Below are 24,038 nucleotides of genomic sequence, written 5' to 3' on the forward strand. Positions count from 1 at the left end.
CCCTGGGTTTCCCAAGCTCTTGCGGAAGATGCACATCCCTTTGAGTGTGTCTTTATGACTAGGGGGATGACACGGCAAAGGCAGATGGCCCTGCTCGAGGCTTATCTTGCCGTGCCGGTCTATTGTTTCAGCCTTGCATGCATTAGGCTTGAATCCTTTGATCCTGCGATCACGCTTCCGATATTGCCTCTACACTCTTTTCAATCTGTTGTCTGTCTTTGTCTTCCTTTGCACCTGTTTCTGTCTCTTCTCCTAGCTCGTTTACAGCCAGAATGGAATGTGTCTAATGGTGAGATAACATGCTTTTACAGTTGGGAACCGGCAAATGCTACTGTAATTATGTTCCGGGCTTCTGAAAACATGAATGCAATCCTTTTGAAGTTTACTGTGGGAACTGAGTTGTAACCTTTTGTTCGCCATGTTGTGCAATGACGAAAATGTGTATAAAAGGAGCGATCCACTTTTGCAATTCGAAGCAGACTCTCAGAACCTACACTTTGTTGTACTTCTTGCGATCTCTGTATCCCTGCAGTAAAGAAACGCTGATCTTTGACGCCGAAGGAAGTGTCCGGTGTCTCTGTGATTTGTACGCCGGAACAGGTAACCCACGAAGGTTTCAGGTGTTGTCCCCTGGCACCGCTGGGCCTTAGACTAGCCCAGTCCTTCAGTTGGCGCCCAACGTGGGGCGACATCAGCGGTACCGGTCCAAAGCCTGACGATCGTGAGGAACTTTCTTGTGAAATCTCCGAGGGAAGGTGCACCCCGCTTCATCGATCCTGTTGTCGAAATAAGTGGTCCGAAGATTTTTCCCGCGAAGATTCCCGCCTCCTGACGGCTGCGACGGACTGATGCCCTGACTGTCGACCTGTTTTGGCGCCTGGCGTAGTCTTTTGTACGGCGAGACGATAGACGGGCCTTCCTGGTGACGCCATTGTTCTCTCAGTCAAGTATTTGTGGGTCGCTCCCAGTACACTTGGTTGTTGTTGTTGAAACTTGGTTGTTTGCATGGTTCCATTGCATTTGTGGTTCTTAGTTGTTGATTCTTAGTTGTTGGCTTTTTCTTTGACGATTGCAATTGCCAAAACCGAGGGTCTGGTATTTTTTGCGAGGATATCGTAATTCGATAACCCTTGAAGTTTGTAAACTCGGTTAGTGTGCATGATGCCTGGCCGTAGTACTTTGTTTGGTTTCCTTAAATGTTGCAGCACGGATTCCCGGTTGGAGGACTCATGTCCGATACCTCCAGTTGGAACTCCGATTTATGAGCTCTATAGTCGACACGGAGTGGGCCCTATTGTTTATAATGAATATTGGATCTGTTACACTAAAAACGATGGTGTCCTTAGTTGGCCACCCCATGGTAGTTTTGAAACTGAGATTTTAGATAATCTCGAAGCAAAATTGTTTAAAAAGAAAGCTAGGCCAGCTATGTTTGATTCCTTTCGGTTATGGCGCAAAGAGGCCAAACAGAAAGAAATCAAGCAGATCAAGAAAAATAAGAGAGACGGTATCATTACGATGATGCAAAGTGCAGAGCAGTATCAGCGAGACAAAGAAGAGAAGGAAAAGGAAGTTTTTACTAGATTGCATCGCATGGCGGTGGATAAATGTTATCCGGTTTTACCGTCAAGCTCTGATAAGAAGGGAGAGGAATTGACAGAGGATCCTTTGTTATCCTATTTATTAAAATCGCCCCCTCCTTATGTACAGGGTACTATAGTCCCTGTAGTTCCTCCTGTTCCTCCACCTGTTGTTCCGGCGGCTGCTGGTCAGCCTGTCGTTGGTCCTGTTCCTCCGAATCCCCTTGTTCCTCAGGTGGGCCCTGCTCCTTTACCCGCTCTTCTTCCTACTGCTTCTTTGCCTGTACCTCCTCAGTCTATTGCTACTACTACTCCTGCTATCTTGACTACTCCTACTGTTCCTACGTTTACTCCTAATATTGTTGCTCCTGTACTTCTCACCTCTTCTTCTGTTCGTAGTTGTATACCTAATGCTGTTGCTAATCTCTATTCTCTATTTTTCGGATCGATACTTGGGTCCGATGTTTCTGACATCTCTCAGAGACGGAGTCAAATTCCAGGTGGACGAGAGAGTGAGACGTTAGTAACTATGGCACGTAGATGGATTAGACACCCTGCCAAGTACACTCCGCGCATAGTTTTCGATACGTTCTCTCAGTTCAATGAGCCCACACAAAGATTTTTGTTCGAGGAAATGTGCAAATCCTTGAGAGAAGAGTGGGATAATGATAAGGTAGATAATGTACCGCCCGATATGACTGAACTTCAGAATCAGTTTTCGAACGGTATGATTGTAGGCGGTAATGTACGACGTGCATTAGAGCGTTTGTTAGCTTTTAGATCTACAGTGCCTCCTCGAGTGTCGTTTGACGACGACTCCGATGATTTGAAAGCACAAGCTGGTCAGTATCCTATGCGAGAAGTTCCCCCAGTGTGGATGCCAGGTGATGCTGCTGCTAATCCTGCAATTTTGCCACACTTCCAGAGAGTTTGGATACACCTCCCATGGAAGCGATCGGAAGTTTTGCAGGTGAAGCAATCTTTACCTGACCCCCGGAAAAATCCGGCAGGTTATTATAAGGAGTTATCCCAACTTATGGATGCTACTATTATGAACCTTGCTGATATTGACATGTTGTTCGGTAATGTTGTACCGCAACCGATTTGGGCAAAAATTCGTCAGGAGAATCATGTAGCTGAGTTGGGTGGTGATTGGCCTGCACTTGTAGCGGCTGACGGACGACAAGTTGGTGGGGCTAAGCCTGAACAGATAATTACGGATCTGCCCCAAAGAATCATTACGCTCATGAAAACACTTATGCCAGCGATGAGGGTGAACTGGGATAAATTGTCTGCTTGCAAACAAAAGAAAGACGAGAGTGTCTCCGATTTCTTTACTAGGTTTGAGGAGGCATTTATCGATCATAGTGGTCAGGATATGAGCACTGTTTGTCGATAAGTTTGTGTTAAATTTGTTGCCTGAGCTATGCAACAAATTGAAAAATTCTGAAAGTTCATGGGCTGTTTCAACCACTGCTCAAATATTAGCAACAGCTCAATATTATGAGAATAGGGAAAAAGAAGAAAATGATCGTGCAGACAAGAAAACGAAGGAGCTTAAAACTAAGGTCTTGTTGCAGCAAGCACATCCTCCGCGCTCGAATCAAAATGACTCGCAACAGCAATATCGACCACAGGCGCAGTCTTCTAGGACGCAGTCGCGCTCTGACTCCTCTACATCCAGATCTATGCTTGGGTATAATCAATGTGCATATTGTAGGGGTGAGGGCCATTTAAAGTTTAATTGTCCTGTTTTACGTGACCGAAATAATGGTGTTTCGGCCCAAGGTCGTAGCGGTCCTCAGCAGGCATCTCGAGGTAGAGGTCGTGGCACCTCTCAAAATCAAAATGAGCGTTCTACTATTTCATTGGACGCGGGCAATTGTTTTGATCAACGAAATACATCGTCTGGTAGATTTGCACAGTATCATGTGGATGACTATTACGTCGAGCATGATATTGATGCAGACGGCAATTACTAGGATAGCCATAGACAAAGAGAGGGAGTCGTATCAGTTCCGGTTGATCAGAGAGGGCCTTACGTCGCAGTTGCCACATCGGGCGTAGTTGAGACTTTTTCTGTTGGACACTGGTGCAGCAAAAAGTTCCATCATGCATTCGAAACTCCCTGGTGCACCTTTGTCTGGCTTAACAAATGTTTCCGTTGGATTATCTGGCGCCCCGGTTAGCAATCCTGTTTCTAGGCCTTTGTCCCTTTTTATCGGGCCACGTGAGCTAGAGGCTCCTTTGATTTTAACTACTGGTTGTGGTGAGAATCTCTTGGGTCTGGATTTGTTGAAGCGGTTATATGCGACTCTGTATTTCTCTCCTACGGGAGTGGAGCTTACATTAGGCCATAGAGTAATCTCTCCTATGTACTTGTCAACCGATAAGCTCCCACCGGAATTGAGTTCCGTTCCTGAGTCTTTGTGGGCGACGGGTCCCAATGATGTGGGCCTACTGGACATACCACCTTATGTCATTCAATTGAAGTCAAATGTGAGATTACCACGTATCCCCCAGTATCGTATCTCTCTTGATGGCGAGCGAGCGCTCTTAGCGATCATTTATGATTTGATCGATAAAGATGTCATTGAAGAAACTCGGGGAAATGTGTGTAATAGTCCGGTGTTACCTATTCTGAAACGAACTGACCCATCCAAGCCTCCTGTGTATCGTTTTGTAATTGATTTGAGAGAAGTGAATAAAATAGTGATCCCACAGTTTCCCGTGGTGCCTGACATTACAGCTTTGCTGACCCTGATTCCAGCCTCTGCCTCCTGGTTTTCGGTAATCGACCTAAAGAATGCTTTCTTTAGCATTCCGATTGCTTAGGAAAGCAGAGATCTATTCAGCTTCTCATTAGGTGGTCGTAGCTTCAGGTTTAAACGCGCTCCTCAGGGCTACTGTGAGAGTCCATCGATTTACAGTCAAGCCCTTAAGAGTCAACTTGATGCGTTTGTGTTACCTGCTGGTGCAGCCTTGATTCAGTACGTTGATGATCTGTTAGTGGCTGCTGACACTGAGCAGATTTGCAAAACTGCTACAGTATCGCTGTTACAGCATCTATATGACTTACATCACAAGATGTCACCTTCTAAGCTACAATATTGTTGTCAAGAAGTAACCTATTTAGATCACTTATTGTCAAAGGAGGGAAGAAGGTTGACCCCAGAAAGAATTGCAGCGATTGCTCGAATGACTGTGCCAACAACTCAGAGAGATGTACGTGCCTTTTTAGGTATCACGTCATACTGCAGACAATGGATTCCAAATGTTTAATTGTTAGCGAAGCCATTGTTAGCTCTCACGTGCAAGGATGTTCCGATTCCTTTGCCACGGACCGAAGAATGTCAGAAAAGTTTTTCTGAACTGCGTGATGCGTTGTGTTCGGCTCCTGTTTTAGGTACTCCTGATTACAGTAAGCCGTTTACACTATACGTTCACGAGAGGGAAGGTTGTGTGTTGAGTGTCTTGACGCAACAATTTGGTGGTAAGCAGCGTCCATGTGCATATTTTTCCTCGACCTTAGACCCAGTAGCTAGAGCATTGCCGAGTTGTCTAAGAGCGACAGCGGCAGCTGCGGTGTCCATTCGACAGTCCGCAGGTCTGGTCATGGATAATATGCTTACAGTGATGGTTCCGCATGCAGTTGACACTCTCTTGAATCGAACGAAAACTCAACACTTGATGAGCGCAAGGTTGTCCGGTTATGAGTTGACACTTTTGGCAAGTCATATACAGATAAAACGTTGTAATGTGCTGAATCCAGCGACATTGTTGCCGATTAATGTGGAATCAGGTGATGTAGCACCACATGACTGTTACTTAAGAACTGAAGAAGAAACAAAGGGTCGTATTGACCTGAAAAATACTCCATTGGTAGACCCCGATGGTACTTTGTATGTTGATGGTTCATGCTTCAAGTTGCCGAATGGTGATGTGACGACTGCGTATGCTGTAGTGACGCTGAGTACGGTTGTGGAAACTGCGAGATTGAGTCAGAATTCAGCGCAAGCGGCAGAATTGATTGCGTTAACGAGAGCGTGTGTTTTGTCTAAAGGAAAGCGAGTTAATGTGTTTACTGACAGTCAGTATGCATTTGGCGTAGCGCATAGCTTTGGTCGATTGTGGAGAGAAAGAGGATTTATGACATCGCATGGTACGAAGATCCAACACGGACAGCTCGTGAACGATCTTTTGGATGCACTTACATTGCCTAAGCAGATGGCGATCATTAAATGCAGCGCGCATCGAAAGATTACGGATGATGTTGGTTGTGGTAACGCGTTTGCGGATGAGATTGCTAAGGAAACGGCTAAGAATCTGACAACTCGAATGTATGTTACGAGTTCAGTAAGGTGGCCGACGGAGACTGGTATGTGTGAGGACACAGTTGAGAGTGTGAAAGCGATTCAGAATGAGGCCACCGAAACTGAAAAGACTAATTGGAAAGAAAGCACGGGGAAGTTAGACGTAAATGGATGTTGGGTTGATTTGTCAGAATATCAGAGATGGATGTTACCGGATGCGTATGTGCTTGCCGTTGTTACTATGGCTCACGGCATGTCACATATTAGCACGAAAGGTATATGTAAGCTGTTGTCTCCTGTATGGAAGAATGATGGGATTGCTAAGTGTGCTGAGAGAGTTGTTAAGAATTGTACGGTATGTTTGATGTATAATCCTGGCAAGGGCACCTCCACTCCACCTGGTCATTTTGCTCCTCCTACATGTCCCTTTGAAGTTATCCAGTTGGATTTCATCCATATGGGAAATGCAATAACCTGAAATATGTCTTGGTTGTGGTTTGCGCGTTCTCCAGATGGATTGAGGCCTACCCTCTTAAGGATAATACTGCCCTGTCCACAGCAAAAGTCTTACTCAAGGAATATATTCCCCGGTATGGAATGCCACGGATCATATGGTCGGATAACGGAAGTGAGTTTGTGGGAAGTGTGATGAAGAGTGTATGTAAGGGCCTGGGAATTCGTCAAAAATTCCATAGCGCTAATCATCCCCAGTCGGCGGGTTTGGTGGAAGGGTACAATGGTACTTTGAAACTGAAACTTGCCAAAATTCAAGCCACGACTGGTTTGTCATGGCCTGCCTGATGCACTGCCTCTAGCTCTCTTATTGAACAGGGCGACTGTGCACTCTCGAGTAGGGCTTAGCCCATATGAGATTGTGTTCGGCCGTCCTGCTAACATTTGGGGAGTTCCGAGGCCTAGGGAGTTTGACAGTCTTGAATCTCCAATGTTGATTGACTATCTTTATGATCTGACTGCTAAATTGAGTTTGATTCATCAACAGGTTTTTGAAGCTCTACCGGCACAAACAGAGGGACCTGGACATCGGCTCCAACCTGGTGAAAACGTAATCTCGAGCCAAGGTTTGTGGGACCCTACCAAGTTTTGCTGGCAACAAGGACTGCAGTTCGGTTGGACGGCAGGAAGCACTGGGTGCAGGCCACCCATGTGAAAAAAGTTCCACTTCCTTTGCCAGCAGATAACTGGGTAAAGACAGGAGTTGCCCCAACGGAGACCGAGGCCCTTCCACACTACGTGCCATTCAGTGATGCTCAACTTGTAGAGAACGATTCAGTTCAGTCAGATACACCTGTTGAATCATCTGGAACTGTACCTTCGTCTTCAGCATTGGAGAATTCAAGTTCTGAACTGTCACCTAATCGATCGAACACTGTTTTGCCATCTGAACCGTTGTTTGAAGAGCAAACTCGACCTGGAAAAAGTCGATATTTTCTTCGATCGTGTGACAAGGACTAATAAAAATTCCTTTTTTGTTTTTAAATTCACATTACCCCCTCACTGTTGCTACGAACATTGTGAACATTTGCATTTTTATTGATTTTGAGTTTTAATTCTTGTTTTATACATCACGTGTGTTCCTCTTCTGTGCAGCTAGGAGACTTGTATTAAATTGAATGTCAAATTAATTAAAACCTATCATCTGGGTTGACCGTAGGGCCGTGCGGGTACCTACTTCTGTTTAGCAGGTTTCTGACACTAGGTCGGTTACTTTTGTCGGTTTGATAATCGCTACTCAGAACGAAGTGCGTCAAGAACGTTACGGACAGTCTTTAGAGGATGGAGTTCTCTAAGCTGTCGGAAATAGAGAGGATGTCGGCGCAAAGATCCAAATTGCATAAGGTTTTGCGAACAAAATGTTTTTTGTTTCAGGTTTTCATGTTGTTCCTAACTGTTTCTATGCTATTGGTGGGTGGAGTGTATCTTGGGATTCAGTTGTTATTACCTTCCACTTCGCCTACTTCTCCTTCTCATGATCTGAATTCTGTTCCCACTATTTCTCCACATTCCTTTCATCTTCTGCCCCAACATGAACAGGTCAGACGTGCGGAATTTATGAACAACTCTTTTGTCCAACTTCTTCATCAACATCAATTGGTGATGAATACTACCAACTGTTGGGTGTGTGGGTTAATGCCACATACCATGGATAAGGGTATTCCGTATTTGGTTCTTCCTTACAGCTCCCAGGGGTCAGCTCGAGCATTTCAAACTATGTTCCGTAGTGCACTAGATTCCTACCCCCGTCGAGAGCCACGCTCTGCAGACCTTGGTCCCAGCCCGTACCACAAGTCTTTGGCGATAGCGATTGCTGATTTAGATAGAGATATTTTTGATGCATCGCTTATTCCAGAGGAAGAGGTGCGAGCATACAAGGATCTGAGTGAGGCTGAGTATAGTATGTCAGTGGGTGATAGACAGCTTAAGAGCTCGTCTCCGATCTGGATCGTACCCCACCTTGGTCATTTCTGCCTGCAAGGTCTTGGTCGTAATCCGAGAGCTCAGCTTGGGAAGAGTGCTTGTACTGAAACGTATGTTTTACCAATGCTCTCTTCCCCTGTCTTCCTGACTGCCAAGGGTACCTATTTTGTATGTTATGATCGCGCTTATACGTGGTTGCCCCGTGACTTCTCGGGCACCTGTTATATTGCGAATCTTTTGCCACCGACTTTTACAGTTGCCTTAGACCAGAGGTCTTCAAACTGTGGGGCGCGACCCCCAGGGGGGCCGTGGAGCGATGCAAAGGGGGTCGCGCCTTCACAGTTTCACTTCTGCCCTGGCCTCCAGGGCTTCAGCCCCCCTCCTCTCCCATCCTGTGTCTCAGCTCGCGCTCCTGGGGCCTCGGCTGGGCAGTGTCTGGAGTCTTATCTCCGGCCAGAGTTTTTCACAGGTCTTTAAAGACCATTAGCATATTTACATGCCTTTGTTAACTAATTACCAAAGCTTAGTTTTTATATGGTTCCAGTACCCCCTGGGCCCCCACTCTGCCTATTCCTTACATTTGTATTTTTACACTTACTGCTGTGGTGTGAGAATGCATTTAATGAAAAGAAATATGAAGTTGGGTTGCCAAAAGAAACATGCCTGCTATGTGTTGTTAAAAAATCCTGCAGAGACCTGCTCGACACTAAATTGAGTTATAAATAAAAAAGTATGTATTAATTAGTTATGTGACTTCTGTCTTTATTCTCTTTAATTATTAGTCATGGATCATTGAGGCTTCCCTAGAACACAATTAAAAGTGCTTTCTATGTATATTTGCTGTTCTAAGTATTCACAGATAAGTGCAAAAAATACAGCTGTAGGTGACTGCTTATTTCTGGGCCATCAAAATAATGAGCTGGTAACCCTAATTATTAGTCTGGACGTTTGTTGCAGGATAAGCACATTATTTATTTCCTTCACCCTCGAAACCTGATTAATGCCATTATAGCAATAGTTTAACTTCTATCTGAAACCCTACACTTCAAGTTTCTGGGAATGCACCCTGCTTTCAGACTACTCACTTCTCATTCTCGCCTTCACGTTCACCCTGCACTCCCAGCGATCACCATGTACTCACAGCGATCACCATGCACTCCCAGCGATCACCATGCAATCCCAGCGATCACCATGCACTCCCAGCGATCACCATGCACTCCCAGCAATCACCATGCACTCCCAGCGATCACCATGCACTTCCAGCGATCACCATGCACTCACACTAATCACCATGCACTCACACTGATCACCATGCACTCACACCATTCACCCGCTCACCCTGCACTCAGTGATCACAATGCCCTCACACTGATCACCATGCCCTCACACTGATCACCATGCCCTCACACTGATCACCATGCCCTCACACTGATCACCCTGCTCTCACAGTGATCACTCTGCCCTAAAAATGTGCTTGCATTGTTCACTCTGTACCTCACCCTGCAGTCACATGAGCACACTTCTCACCCTGCACTCATGTGACACTTCACTCACCTGTCCTCCCTTACTGCTCAATCTGTATCTCACTCAAACAAGGCCCTCACTAACCATGCACTAATTCGTCCCACTCTGCACTTACAGCCGAACCTAAATTCATATGGTCACCTCACTCAGCCTGCAGTCACTCCTTTTACCCTACTCTCACACTGTTGCATGGCTCACCGTGCAGTCACATGGGCACTCTTGTCACCCACACAGTGCAGAAGGTTAAAGTGCCTGGTACAAAGAAGATGTACCATGCACATCACAGAACTGAGTGAGAGTAAACTATGGGTAGCGCTATAAAAAAATGAAATGTTAGTCAGACATGTGCTATAGAGAGATGAGGTGTATTGTTGGTGAGTGGTAGTGAGGGAATTCATGGAGAAGGTGGAAAGACTGTTGCACCATGTGCGACCAGTGCTTGGACAAGCCCTGGCTGGGAGTGTTAACCCCCCCTCCCCCGAAGTTCGGGTCTAGTGGATCCCCTGCTTCTACCTATTATTTATATCTGTAGTGCGCTACTGTTACCAAAAGGAGTCCTGGGGCTAATACCCATCTGCCTGCAATGTGAGAGAGGGATCCGGGGCTGGGAGAGGAGAGAAGAGAGGGATGGAAGGAAGGGGGTGAGAGGAAAGGGGCATGGATAAACTGCTTAACTCTGCACAAGACCGCCACGGTTTGAATGCACCCTTGCTGCTCCCGGCCATGGCCAGGTGAGCTTCTAATGTGGCAGCGTGTATTCCAGCGGATTGGGAGGCCCTTCACAGAGGTTGACTAGACATCATTCTGATGTTAATTGCTGTATTTGGGTTATAAACTGGTACTGATGGGGTGAAATATTTCCTCAGTATTACTGTGTTTAAAAAAATTCTAAATAATAAAGCAATGCTACCCCAGAATACGCAGCATCACAGAACATTATTTACATTTTCTACTCACACAATTTAGTCAAGCCTGTCGCATAATTTGGTCCTCACCTTCCTCATAACCTAGAGGTTTAGAAATTTTTGTCAGGAGGGGGTCCTTACGCTTGAAAATGTTGACGGGGGGTCTCGACATCCAAAAGTTTGAAGACCTCTGCCTTAGACTATCACAAGACTAGAGTTGTGAGAGGCGTTATTAGAAAAGAGGACACTGCTGGTCAAGAAGCAGGAGACTTCTTTAAGGGTTTCCTGCCGTTTTGGGGACCTATGGTTAATAGTAGGAACCTGAGACAGTTGACTCGTGTGGTAGAATCGACTGCTAACATAACTGCAAGTGCTCTTGGTAATTTGACAGCAGAGCTTCAGGCGGATAGACTTATGACGTTACAGAACCGTATGGTTCTAGACGTTGTACTCGCAGATAGAGGTGGTGTGTGCAAGGTGATCCATTCGAGCTGCTGTATTTTCATACCTGATAACACTCCAACTGTTTATCAAGCCATCTCGAAGTTGCATAAAATCTCCGAGTCCATACACGTGGACGAAGGTGATTGGACGCTTCTAGGATGGTTTTGGGGTCTGATGTCGACTTGGGGTTGGAAGATTCTGATGATTGTAGGGGTTGTTGTGACGTTCCTATTCACATGTTGTCTTTGTGTGCAGTGTGGTCCAGCCTTGTGTGGCCTCTGTGCTACAACGTGTATAAGACGGCCATCTGTTACCAAAGAGACATTGATGGATAGAATAATGTTCCAGCAACAACTGAACGATCTGATGAATATCGAAATTGATTCCGATATCGACTAGTGCTTGCCTACATGAGGGCAAAAGGAGCGTCTGAGGTTCCGTGAGAATCGTAACGACGTTTTGGGCTTGTTCGAATATGGACGAGTTTGGTATCTATGAACCGCAAATGGCGGGTTTAGTAGGCGTACGCGTTTTCGCTACTCTACTCTGCATGGTTTGTCGTATTCGTGGGTTTCTCCATCTGAACCCTCGGGTTCCATTTTAGATACGGCATCCATTTTGTTTCTTGCCCTAACGTAGCCGGCGAACGGACAATGTCCGATTCATGACCCTGGGTTTCCCAAGCTCTTGCGGAAGATGCACATCCCTTTGAGTGTGTCTTTATGACTAGGTGGATGACACGGCAAAGGCAGATGGCCCTGCTCGAGGCTCATCTTGCCGTGCCGGTCTATTGTTTCAGCCTTGCATGCATTAGGCTCGAATCCTTTGATCCTGCGATCACGCTTCCGATATTGCCTCTACACTCTTTTCGATCTGTTGTCTGTCTTTGTCTTCCTTTGCACCTGTTTCTGTCTCTTCTCTTAGCTCGTTTACAGCCAGAATGGCATGTGTCTAATGGTGAGATACGTGCTTTTACAGTTGGGAACCGGCAAAGGCTACTGTAATTATGTTCCGGGCTTCTGAAAACATGAATGCAATCCTTTTGAAGTTTACTGTGGGAACTGAGTTGTAACCTTTTGTTCGCCATGTTGTGCAATAACGAAAATGTGTATAAAAGGAGCGATCCACTTTTGCAATTCGAAGCAGACTCTCAGAACCTACACTTTGTTGTACTTCTTGCGATCTCTGTATCCCTGCAGTAAATAAACGCTGATCTTTGACGCCGAAGGAAGTGTCCCGTGTCTCTGTGATTTGTACGCCGGAACAGGTAACCCACGAAGGTTTCAGGTGTTGTCCCCTGGCACCTCTGGGCCTTAGACTAGCCCAGTCCTTCAGTAGGCTGAAGGCTGGGCAGGTACATATGGATGTTACCTGCCCAGGTAGTGAGGAAACCCCCCTCTCCTGCCTTGGAGTTCGGCTCTTCCTCTGGAATATTCCTGGGATGTTGCTGAATCTCTGGTGCGGCCTCCGGGCCCTGAGCACATTCTCACTGTCAAGGCAGTGTGGAAGTGTATGAGCTTTCCTACACAGATTAGGAAATTGTTGCACAACATGGGCTAGTCTCCCAATGCAGATCGGGGTGAGTGCACTGGCCCTGATGTTGTTTCAAATACGTCTCATGCCTGCCGTTGCAGGCTGGATGATGCACACCGGCACCTATGGCATTTTGAATAGGTGCCCAGCATTGCCATTGCGAGCTGGGTAAGTGTATACCTACATCCTTTGCATTCTAACATGCGGGTCAGGCCTGCCGGTGCGGAGCTGTGTCCGCGTACTTGAGTTCATAGTCCTAGTGGCAAGGCACCCGATCCGCCGTCGCTGTCAAGGGAGAGTGCAATTTCACTATTAAGGGGATCCACCCATGGCCTGCTGGAACTGACAGGTTGGCGTGCACACATTTGCAACAAAGGTGCTAGGGCCTGGGTAAGTCATGTGCCCCGGGCTGTCCTTGCTGCGTGAGAGTACAAGCATCCTTCCTATCTGGTTTGGGAAGTGGCACTGATTCAATGTGCTGGAACATGGGCCAATCTGTCATTACAGACCGATGGGTGTGCACTGGCATCTATCGTGAGTAAACTGATGAGCCACTTGCCATTGTAGGCTGCTGTAAGTGTGCACCCGCACCTATGGTCCCTGTGATGGAGTGTGCTGCTTGCCAACGTAGCCTTCTGCGTGCACACAGACACATGTGTTAGTTAAACCCATGTTCAGTCTCTTATGGAGACTCAGGCAGGTGCACTTAAGGGAGACATCTGCGTTTTAAAGGGAAACCCCCTAAACTATCCTGTACTTCAAAGATATACAACAGAATGACTACAGGTGCCATCCTTCAACAAAAGGGTGAGATACACCTGAGAACCCGGACTGCAAGGTGCACATAGCCAGAGGGCTCTGTTGTTCACATTGAGGATAACTATCTGAATAGTAGCTGGCCTGGGCTGAGGACCTGCAGAAGTGTGGCATCCTGAAGTGTGCTCTCCGAGGACCAGACCATGTACCTCCTGTTCTTTTGGAGATCTCAGGGACATCAAAGATCTCCCGAGAGGGACCAACAACATCTACCTGTGATTCCTGGAGAGAGGTGCCCTCTCAAGTGCCCACCTCGGCTACTGAATCCCAAATGGTAGGGTGGTGTGAGGTTGGAACTAAGGCTTGTCTCTGGAGACCGGATTGATTAGTGCTGAGCCCCAGAAATCTTGCCCACATCTGAGGTGTGTGGTTCCTGCACTCCGGGGACACTGACACTCATACGCGTCTAGTTGGTGGTGAGTGGATTCACCAGTTGTGGGATCCCGCATGGCCCGTTTTGTTCATTGTGCTGCATCTCTCACATGCAACATGCCGACTGCATGTTCATTGCTTGCCGTGTCTGAGGTGTGACCCTCGGATGTGGGGTTGTAACCTTCGTAGTGTCTCATTTTACTTCATGTGGCTCTGCTGAACCTGCATCTGTGTGTGTGTGAACGGACTGGTCTTTTACAACATTTATCATCAATCACAGGATGTTGTGCCTCATTTCGAGGAAGGTACGGAATTTCATCTCTTCAGTGTTTGTGACCAGAATTGCTGGGAGCACCCCATTTCAGCGTGCACCAGTCATTGTGCCTCACTTTCAGGGAGGTGCAGAATTGCAACTCATTGTGGTGTGGCTCATGCCAACACGCATCAGGTGCTATGCCCGGATTGCCTGGGTATGACCAGTATCACTGTGTACTGTTCAGTGTCCTTCATCCTATCTAGCGACTCCCCTGTGATACTCCCCATTCATCGGTTGTTCCCTTTTTGACCCTCATCGAGGCAGACTAACTGCCCTCTCCACACCTGGCCCCTCCCGGAGATATCTTGTTGCAAGGTATTAGTGAGAGAGATTGACTGGGTTGAAGGAACATTTTGGAGACAGTTCGGAAATGGGTCAAGAGACTGTGTGACTCCTTTGTGATTTAAGACCTGTGGGTGAACTTCCTGAGTGGCTGCTAAACTCTCCCTTGTTTACATCTACATCCTAATTAAAACTGCTGCATATTCCCACCTGCTTCCCGACGACCTAGGCTAAGTGTGACTTTAGCTGCCTGCAGCCCAGTGTCTGGGAGGCGGGCTGGTTATCTTCCATCCGGGGGTATAGAACAATCAGGGTGAACTAGAGAGTTGAGGTAGGCTTGGGCCACTGAGTCTGCAGAGTATGAACCCTTGATCTGCTAGATACCAGTGGTACCACATTTGAGTGCTGATTGCGTATGTGTGTAGAACATTCCATACAGACTGCTGCTACCTATCGAATTGCATAGCGGTGTGCAGAATGAATGTGTGTGAGTGATCATGTGCGGATCGCCTGTGACTCACGACACTGGCCGGCGGTGCTTCTTCATACGTTGATTGTATGTCAAAAGCACAATATGTTTGACATTGGGTTGTCCCACATGTCTGGCTGGCATTGCTGCAAAAAATTGTTCTATTTTCATGTATGTACATACATTTTAATCTTGTGCACCGCATAAGGGTGCTCTCTCTCATTATGTTATGTTATGTTATGTTATGTTAATAAAAACTTTTAGAGCGCACGATCACCCTTGGGTTTCATGGCACTAATCAAGAAGAAGTGTTGACGCGGAGTAACTATGCGCATGCTTGCTCAAACAACCAGGTTTTCAGAGCCTTCCTGAAGCCAAGGAGGTTTTTGCATCTCCTAAGTGCAAGAGGTAGAGAGTTCCAGAATTTAGGGGCGAGGTAGGAGAAACGGCTGCCTCCCTGCCGTTTACGTTTGAAGGTGGGAATGTTTAACAGGTGGAGGTGAGCTGATCACTGACTTCGCCGGGAGGCATGCTTTATGATCATACTGCTGATAAATTTGGGGCTTTTACAGTGCAGGGCCTTAAAGGCTAAGCATCCTGTCTTAAAGGCTGCCCGTTGGGCTATCGGTAGCCAGTGGAGTTTCAACAGCCCGGGTCTGGCTGATAGCCATTTAGGCTGTTTGTGGATGAGTCTTGCTGACTGGTTCTGGACAATTTGGAGGCGTTTAAGTGGATATAACGGCAGGCCAGGATCTTGGCCAGGTTGGGAGGAGAGATATAGGACAGTAGTTTGAGGGATTCGAGGGGTTGGCCCCTGGTTTTTTAATAAGAGGAACTACCGTAGCATTCTTGAAAGCGCTAGGAACCCTGCCCTGTGTGAGTGACTCGTAAAGGAAGGGGAGAACACTGTGAGGCATTACAGAAAAAATGTCAATTAACACATAAGGTGGGCAACTGTCATTAGGCGACCCGTATTTAACACGAGTCATTAGCTCTAAGAATGTTTTAGGGCAGATGGGAGGAAGGAGATCTAGTGTGAATTAATTGCTGGATATATCTTCTGTCTGTGCCGAGCTGGCCGTGTTAGGGATGCTGGTTTTGATGGCAGAAATTTTGTCCAGGAAGAAATTGTTCAGGGAGATTCAGAGCTCTTGAGAGGGTAACTGAGTGAGCAATGTTCTCTCGTCATTGCACAGGTCGTTCACTATCTTAAAGATTTCTTTAGATTTGTTGTGGGCATTATGTATTCTAGTAGAGAAAAAAGCTGCTTTAGTATCCATGATAGCTTTTTTATACTCTCTTCGGCAAGCAGAAATTGCTCCTTATCTTGTGTGGCATATCTTAGTCTCCATTATCTCTCTTTTTGACGCAGTTCAAGTTTTTGTTTGAGATCAGTGTTGAACCATTCGTGGGTGTCTGAGTAGCGGGCGCGGGAGGATTTAGTGAGCGCGACATGTACATTACTTGCCAAAAGTAGCCACTCAGATATATTCTCTTTGATGGAGTTAACATCAGGGCTAAAGGCGGGTAATGAGCTAGACAAGGTGTTGATGAATTCCGATTTATCAAGTGTTTTCCACTTTCTTGTCACACCTCCCGCCAATGTAGTGGGCTTGGTTTGGCCGCTGATCTTACCAGTAAATTGTATCAAGTGGTGATCTGACCATATACATGGGGAGATTATGGGCACCGATAGTGAGAGATTATAGAACCATGGGGCATATTACCAACGTTTAGCAATATTTATCGCTAACGATGCTTAGCAACAAATTTTTTAATGCTAAGCATCGCCGGAAATTATCGCAGTGTTAACTTGCTATTAGCAAGGTTTATCTCAGAAGTGATAAAAATCCTCGCGCTAACTGCCAATTGAGAGATTATCGCTGGAAAACCAACGATAATCTCTCGAAGTTTGGCGTTAGCTTGATAATAGGGGCTCACAAACTTAGCCATGATATCCACCTTCCATAGGATATCATGGCTAAGTCAGGAAAATACCAGGTGTAAGAAAAGCAGTGCTAACCGCGGTTAACGCTGCTTTTTTTTATCACTAACAGGGTGAGCGAAATCCTTGATAATAGGAGAAATATCGCTTAACAACATTACTACTATTATTTTTCTCTGGAACGCGCCCCCTTTGCATGTCATTAGAGATGCAAGGGGAAGCGTAGAGAAAAAGGGTGCTAACATGCAAATTTGCGTGTTAGCACCCTGTTGCTGATAGGGAGATCATTTTATCTCCGCTTTCTTGGCTTTTAAAGCCAAAAAAGCGGAGATAAATCCCTTCATAATATGCCCCCATATTTGATCCAAGGTGTGTCCTTTAGTATGAGTAGGGGAGGATAAATGCTGGGCCACGTTCAGGTTAGAGAGTAGCTTGGAGAGTTCAGCTGCATGTGGCCCTCCCAAGGCGTCATTGAACCAGTAGTTCAAATCTCCAACAAGTAGGACCTTAGCGTGATTTACCACAAGGGAGGATATTTGTTCACTCAAGAAGAGAGGGGAAAGTGGACATGGCCTGGGGGGGTCGGTAGAGCAGCACTAGAACCAGTGAACCTGTGTCGGTGTCGAGTTTGATAACAATGTTCTCTACCTCCGGCAGATCAAGGGAGGTCATGGTAAAACATTTGTGATCTTTGTGTATTATGGCGCTACCCCACCACCCATCTTCCCTGGAGGCCGATTAGTGGGTTAGATTAGGAACTGTCCACAGTGTGCATTCCAATATAATCATAACAATAGGAGTACTGCAAATAATATTTCCGAATGTGTTTTATCCCCAGAAGTAAATGGTGTTCATGTTATAATGTTCGAATATGTGCAAAAAATATAAACATTTTTACATTAATCCTGTATGAAGTCTCTTTTGTGTCGCTCAGTGTATATATCGCATGTGGATGCTGTGCCTTTGCTTCACACATTGCATCTGATAGAAGCCTGACTGCTCAGTGCCAAGCCACTCATGGGTGAGCATGATTTGTACAGTGAGCATACTAACCTGTCCTTGATGGAAGCAGTAGGTTCTGCCTGGCTGGGGGCATCCCTACAGCCAACCAGACACTGCTGGTTCCAACACTCGCCAACCCTATTTCATTTGGAGATGAATCATGAAGTTGGACGTTTATTTTTAGTGTCCCATGTGCAGATTTGCCTCTAAAAACATAGCTGGTGCCTGGGAAAGATTGCATTCTAAATATAGATTATGTAACTTAATATTTTAATGTTGTGCAAGCCTTTGATCATGTGCACTTCGTATATGTCTGCTGATTGAACGCAATGGTGCTCTTTCATTTGTAGGGGTGCATCATAATCCCGAGTAGTCTGCACCTACATTTATTCCTTTGTTGCTTTAACATTTGGTCATTAGGATGTACTTTGTAAAACCATGTGAAAGTGAAAAGTTAGAACTATTATGTGCCATCTAAATAAAAACGTGACAGCTGTGTTTTGATTAGTGTAATCTTTCTGCAATTGTTTAACTAAGTTGCTCAGTTATAATGCAAACCGTAGAGATAAACGTGCACTAGATTGAAAGTTGTACACAGGTGTGGTAACTCCAGTTTAAATGTGTAGAAGTTATAGGTTGCTTATAATGATTTGTGCATTCAATGTGTTTATGTAACATGATGATTTAGAAATGCTTAAGGAAAACTGTACATTTATATGTCTTTTCATAGGGCCTATGTGCTTCATTCTTATGTTAGCCGATTTCTGTAGGCCTGAAATGTATGCTCTCCGACGGCTCTTGTAGTGGGGTAAAGAGTTGAATTTCGTGTGTATGTTGGATTTGTTCTATTCTCATGTTTCTGTTGCAGGTGGAAAAGTCTTCTTTGTTAGTTAGAATAACATCTTTTGTTCTAGGAGTTAGGCTCAGAGAGGAGAAGATACTTTTAGGTAAGAATGATGATAATTGGGAGTCAATGTTCTTTCGCACTGAAAGGGGCCTGGGATTCAAGGTCATCGAGTCAGGAGCTGGGAGTATCGAAACTAAATGGAAAATCACCTACGAGAAGTGCCCATCAGGATGAGGTGATCAGGAGGCAAGCAGTGGGCGTGTTTTGTGGTCCAGCATTTTGATTTAGAGACAGTGCCCCGGGGGTTGAGACAGGAGAGGAGGTGAGGATATCGATGGAGAGGGAAGGAGCTTCTTAGAACGAGCTCTGTAGCTTTGACTACTTGACCAATACAACGTGAGTGCACTTCTTAGGAAGTCGTCACAAGCTGACAACCTTTTTCTTATCTTGCCTGGGGAATACTAAGTAGGGATGTCGTGGTAGTGTAGGGCTAGGCTAATGCTTTTCACTTATTCACCCCAGATGAAGACTGATCTTGACATTGGGCCAATCATTGCCTGTGTTCTGGTTCTGGAATTTGTCATTCTTTTTATGATCGAGTGTTTCCATCTCACCCATAGATTCGGATTTGTATTAGTTCCAATGTATTTCTACAACCTCGTCTTGAGGTGTCTGTATGTCTAGTTTTTTTTGGCTTTGTAATAAACCCACTAACTTGGAATTCGGAGTCTGTGATTCTTCAGAGTCAGGGTTCTTTAAAGTTATTGAGTTCGCCTTAATGAGTTATTTCTCCCCTCTACACTTCTCAATAAGCAGCAATGATTCATTGACCATGGGTTCCAGAGTACTTGTAGAGAGGAACCCCATCACCAGTATTGCATTCTTTCCTGAAGCCTCTATTTTTGACTGTCCTTCCGATCTTCTAAAAAAGCTTTGTCTGTATTACTGTCCTGAAAATGAAACAACGTGTTTTCAAATTTATAAAAAAAAATGTAAGTGTCTTATGCCTGATTTGAATATGAAATTAGATTTATATGTGGCTCTCTTTGTGGAACTAAAACGTAATAAATAAAATTGCAATAATAGTAACTCTACAGAACTGAGCCCTTTGCAAAATGCTCAAAGAACTCATCCCAAGGACCAACATTGGTTGCAACTTTTTGTGTGAAATATGTATTTTTTTTAGAATGAGTTCCATGGATCAGGTCTGTGTCAATTTTTATAGTACTGCTTTTAGTAAGCTTCCATATCTGACACTTGAAAGTTGACCCTTAACTACAACACCCGCCCGCCATCAGTAGACTTGGAATTACAACACTAGATACATTGCAGCAGTGCTAGCGAATTCAATATGTACACAGATGTTTTACAGGCATGGGCAAAGTGGGCTCTGACCCAGGGCCCCAGCCTTCCATTGGGGGCCCCAGCCTTCCAGGGGGCCCCCAATAGATCCAGATCTGCTCTGCAGAGATTGTTGCACTGATAACCTTGAATAATTCTTAAACAGATTGTTTTAATTGCTGTTTTCGTTTCATTTATTTTAATGAGGGTGAATTGTGAGGGTCTGTTACAGACATTTTGGAGAGAAATGTTGTGTTTATGTTTCATATAACATCAATAATAAGTTTATTTCAGATGTCGCAGAGTTTATTTACAGTAATTACTATCAGTAGGTGCACTTAGACTTTGGATGAGTGTGCCTGTGCACTGTCAGTGACCTGGCTAAAGAGGGTATGAAGCAGCTGAAATTGGATCATAAATTCAAAGCTGTTTCAAACAGGTGCCCCTCAAATACGCTGACCGGGGCCCCCCAAATCCTCAAGATCTATGTAGATTCCTCACCCTTGCAAAATGATCTGCAATGGCTTCCAGCTGTGTGTATGGCTATACAAGCATGCTGCCACCTCCCCATTCTCAATGCCTGGGTTCCAGCAGCTCTGGTTACTACATCTCACCTGGATAAATATAAGCTACGGCAAGCAGAGATCTGATAGGGTGATGGGTTTTATCACACAACTTTCATTGTGGCTCAGTTAATAATGATAACATGTTTTCAATAGAGTGCTTCCTACCGCATTCCTGATGTTTCTAAGTGCTATAAATCACTAGTGTTACTATTATCGGAATTAAATGCCCTCAAATGTTGTGACCTTTGAAGAGTGCAAAGATGCCTTACAGGGTCAAATTTGCAATTCGCTGTAGTTGTCAGCAGTGAGTGCTACAATTCTCATAGGTTTCGACTGTTATATTCCTTTAAATTTAGGCTTTCCAGCCAATATCCTTTCTATGAGAGATTTACCACCATGCCCTTGTAATGGGAGAGCAGGTCAAACAATTCAACGTTTGCTTTTTCTTTTGGTCATTTTAAGCCCCCAAAGGAAAGCCTTTTTAGTCCCTATGTTGAGTAAATATAAATCTTAAATGTGTACAATGTAGACTTGCACTGCACTTTATTCAACAGTTGAGCCTTATGTGTGTCATGTACTCGCCTCCTTCCTGTGGGCTGTGGCTATGCATAGACGCATATCCCTTCAGATGTTTTAATGTATTTTTTTATTGTTGCAGTTATTAGGAATTTGTGAATTCATGAAATAATTCGTTTTTAGTATGATGTATGTTTTTAAGTGAATTTTAATTGATGTAATATATTTTACCTTTTTTTGCATTCAAATAATGTGACAAAGTATTGCGATTGAGTACTAAAATGTACTAATTTCAAACTGAGTTTTGATCTGAAATAAATTTAATTATTCAATCTTTTAATGCTCCCATTACTTTCCCAGTTTAAATATGTAATTCAAAGAATTTTCATGGCACACTCCTCTGAATATGCACACATTCGGTTACAGTTAAATGTTCACATTCAGTCACTCTTTAATAAAAAAATGATTTTATTATTTCTGTATTAGACGTTTGCTTTCTACAAATGTATGTTCACACCTCTGTACGAGTCTAAATGATATATCGTCATTGTAAATCATCTTACCTATACAGTGCAAGGTTTACACACTTACACAAGGTGTATGCCTGCATATTGGCTTCTTTGCTTTTTTAGTGAATTGTATGCTGTTGGACTTGGCCCTTTATGCAAGGTCATCCCTAAACATTTTGCTTTCACCTTCTGTTTTCTGAACCAGATTTTGTTGGCTTTTCGCTCTCTGTGCATTTGAGCACTGCTGCCCAGTGCTAAAGTGTTTGTGCTCGCTCCTTGAAACAGGGTAGAATTGGCTTATACCCAATTGCTATATTTAATCTAATTGTAAGTCCTTGGTAAAGTGGTACAATGTGTACCCAGGGCCTGTAAATTAAATGCTACTAATAGAATGTGGCCCCATGCAACTGATGGAACCACTTTGGTTCTACACTCAGGGCGCATTACGGATGTGAGCGTAGAGGCAAACATGCACACTGACAATGTGTCACAAAAAGATGGCATACCGTTAGTGTGCCCTCTGAGGGCAGCTCTATGTGGAGGAGAAATTGGGTCCCATGGACCCCCAGAAAGCCACTCTGCACGTAGGTGCAGTTACTCACTGCCCCCACCTGCAGGGGTATCTCTGCCCCATCTTTAAAGTGCACGACTGTGCCACCTGCACTGAGAAACATGGAGCAACATGGGAGCAGACACTATGGGCCTTATTTATGAAGGCCTGTGTCACTTTTGCACCACCGTTGCGTCACTTTTTGTGACACAGCGGCGGCGTAAATAATGCACCATGTTGCACTACATTTACGAAGTGACGCATCTAGGCAGATGCGTCACTTTGTAAACCCCTGCGCTACATTTTATCTGCGTCAGGTATAATGTACGTAGAGTGGGCGTGCCCCCACAAGAAAGGGTCGTAGGAGTGATGCAGTGAAATCTATGAGATTTTGCTGGGCCACTTCTAGGACGCCAATGCGTCAAAACCTTACACCTTCCTCATGGCAGGTATAAAAGTGATGCAGGCCCTTTGCATGTGGCTTGCTCCATGTGAAAGAACCATTGCTGGAGTTGCATCATGCTTCAGAGACAACTCCAGCAATGCGCTACTTTTGCCCAGACAGATAAGTTAGTAATACTGACGTATCTGTCATTCCTTGCGACATGATGCGTCATACAGTAAATATGACACATCATTTGTGTTGCAAGAGGGCGCACTGAGAAGTGTTCCATCGCTGCTTTCTCACAGCAACGCAACATTTCTCATAAATGAGGCCCGCTGTATCTCACTGAGGTAGTTTGGTTTGCCCTGTTCCCATGATACACTGGGCCAAGGACAGACTAATTTGCATATAGCCAGGTTCTGAGCTGGGGTGGTGCAGTGAGCTAAAAAACGGTGTTGGATTAAGCCCTGATCTCTTGACTGGGTGAGAGTATTCTGCCTAATTCAGAAACTCTGTCCATCACCACCCCCTGTTGTTTAATTATTTTGTCCACCATAAGCGTGGAAGGGTATACTCAGACGTGAGTCCCTAGCTCATTGCACCATCAGGATTCAAGCAAGCGGGCTGAAGACGGCTGAAATACCAGAAACCGGTCCCCGGTAGCTTGTTTCCTTCCCAGTGAAAGATTTGGCTTGGTAGTTTGGTTTGCCCTGTTCCCATGATACACTGGGCCAGGGACAGACTAATTTGCATATAGCCAGGTTCTGAGCTGGGATGGTGCAGTGAGCTAAAAAACGGTGTTGGATTAAGCCCTGATCTCTTGACTGGGTGAGAGTATTCTGCTTAATTCAGAAACTCTGTCCATCACCACCCCCTGTTGTTTAAGTATCTCACTGAAGGCAGTGTCCCAAAGAGCAGGTGTGAGTTTGTGGCTGACCTGGTGGGAGTATATTCATCATAACAGACTGCACTATCCTGCTCTGGGACAGATTTAATTTTTGAAAGGTGCACCATGGCATTGACAGGGATTGTGCACACCATGTGTAATGAGGCCCCGGTTGTTTTCCCCAGTGTACTGAGAAGATATGCATAGGACAGAATGATGGGTATTTCTGTGGCATGCAAAGAAATTGGTGGTGCCTGATTAGTTTCTCTATCCTCAGTGTGTGCGTGCGACTTTTGGCTTGATTACAAGTTGACAATCCACGGACATCCAGACTCACGGGGTGCAGCAGTGGCAGTCTTTCGATCACCCTATTAAAATTAGGGCTGTTGGACTGATATTGCCCCGACGCAGCTGCCCGGGAACCGACATTCCCTGACAGTTGAGCAGCAGTCTTAAGGCTGCAATATGCTAGGCAGGACCACCACAGTCCCGCCAAGCATA

Source organism: Lissotriton vulgaris, chromosome 11, assembly GCF_964263255.1.
Source record: "Lissotriton vulgaris chromosome 11, aLisVul1.2, whole genome shotgun sequence".
NCBI classification, from domain to species: Eukaryota; Metazoa; Chordata; class Amphibia; order Caudata; family Salamandridae; genus Lissotriton; species Lissotriton vulgaris.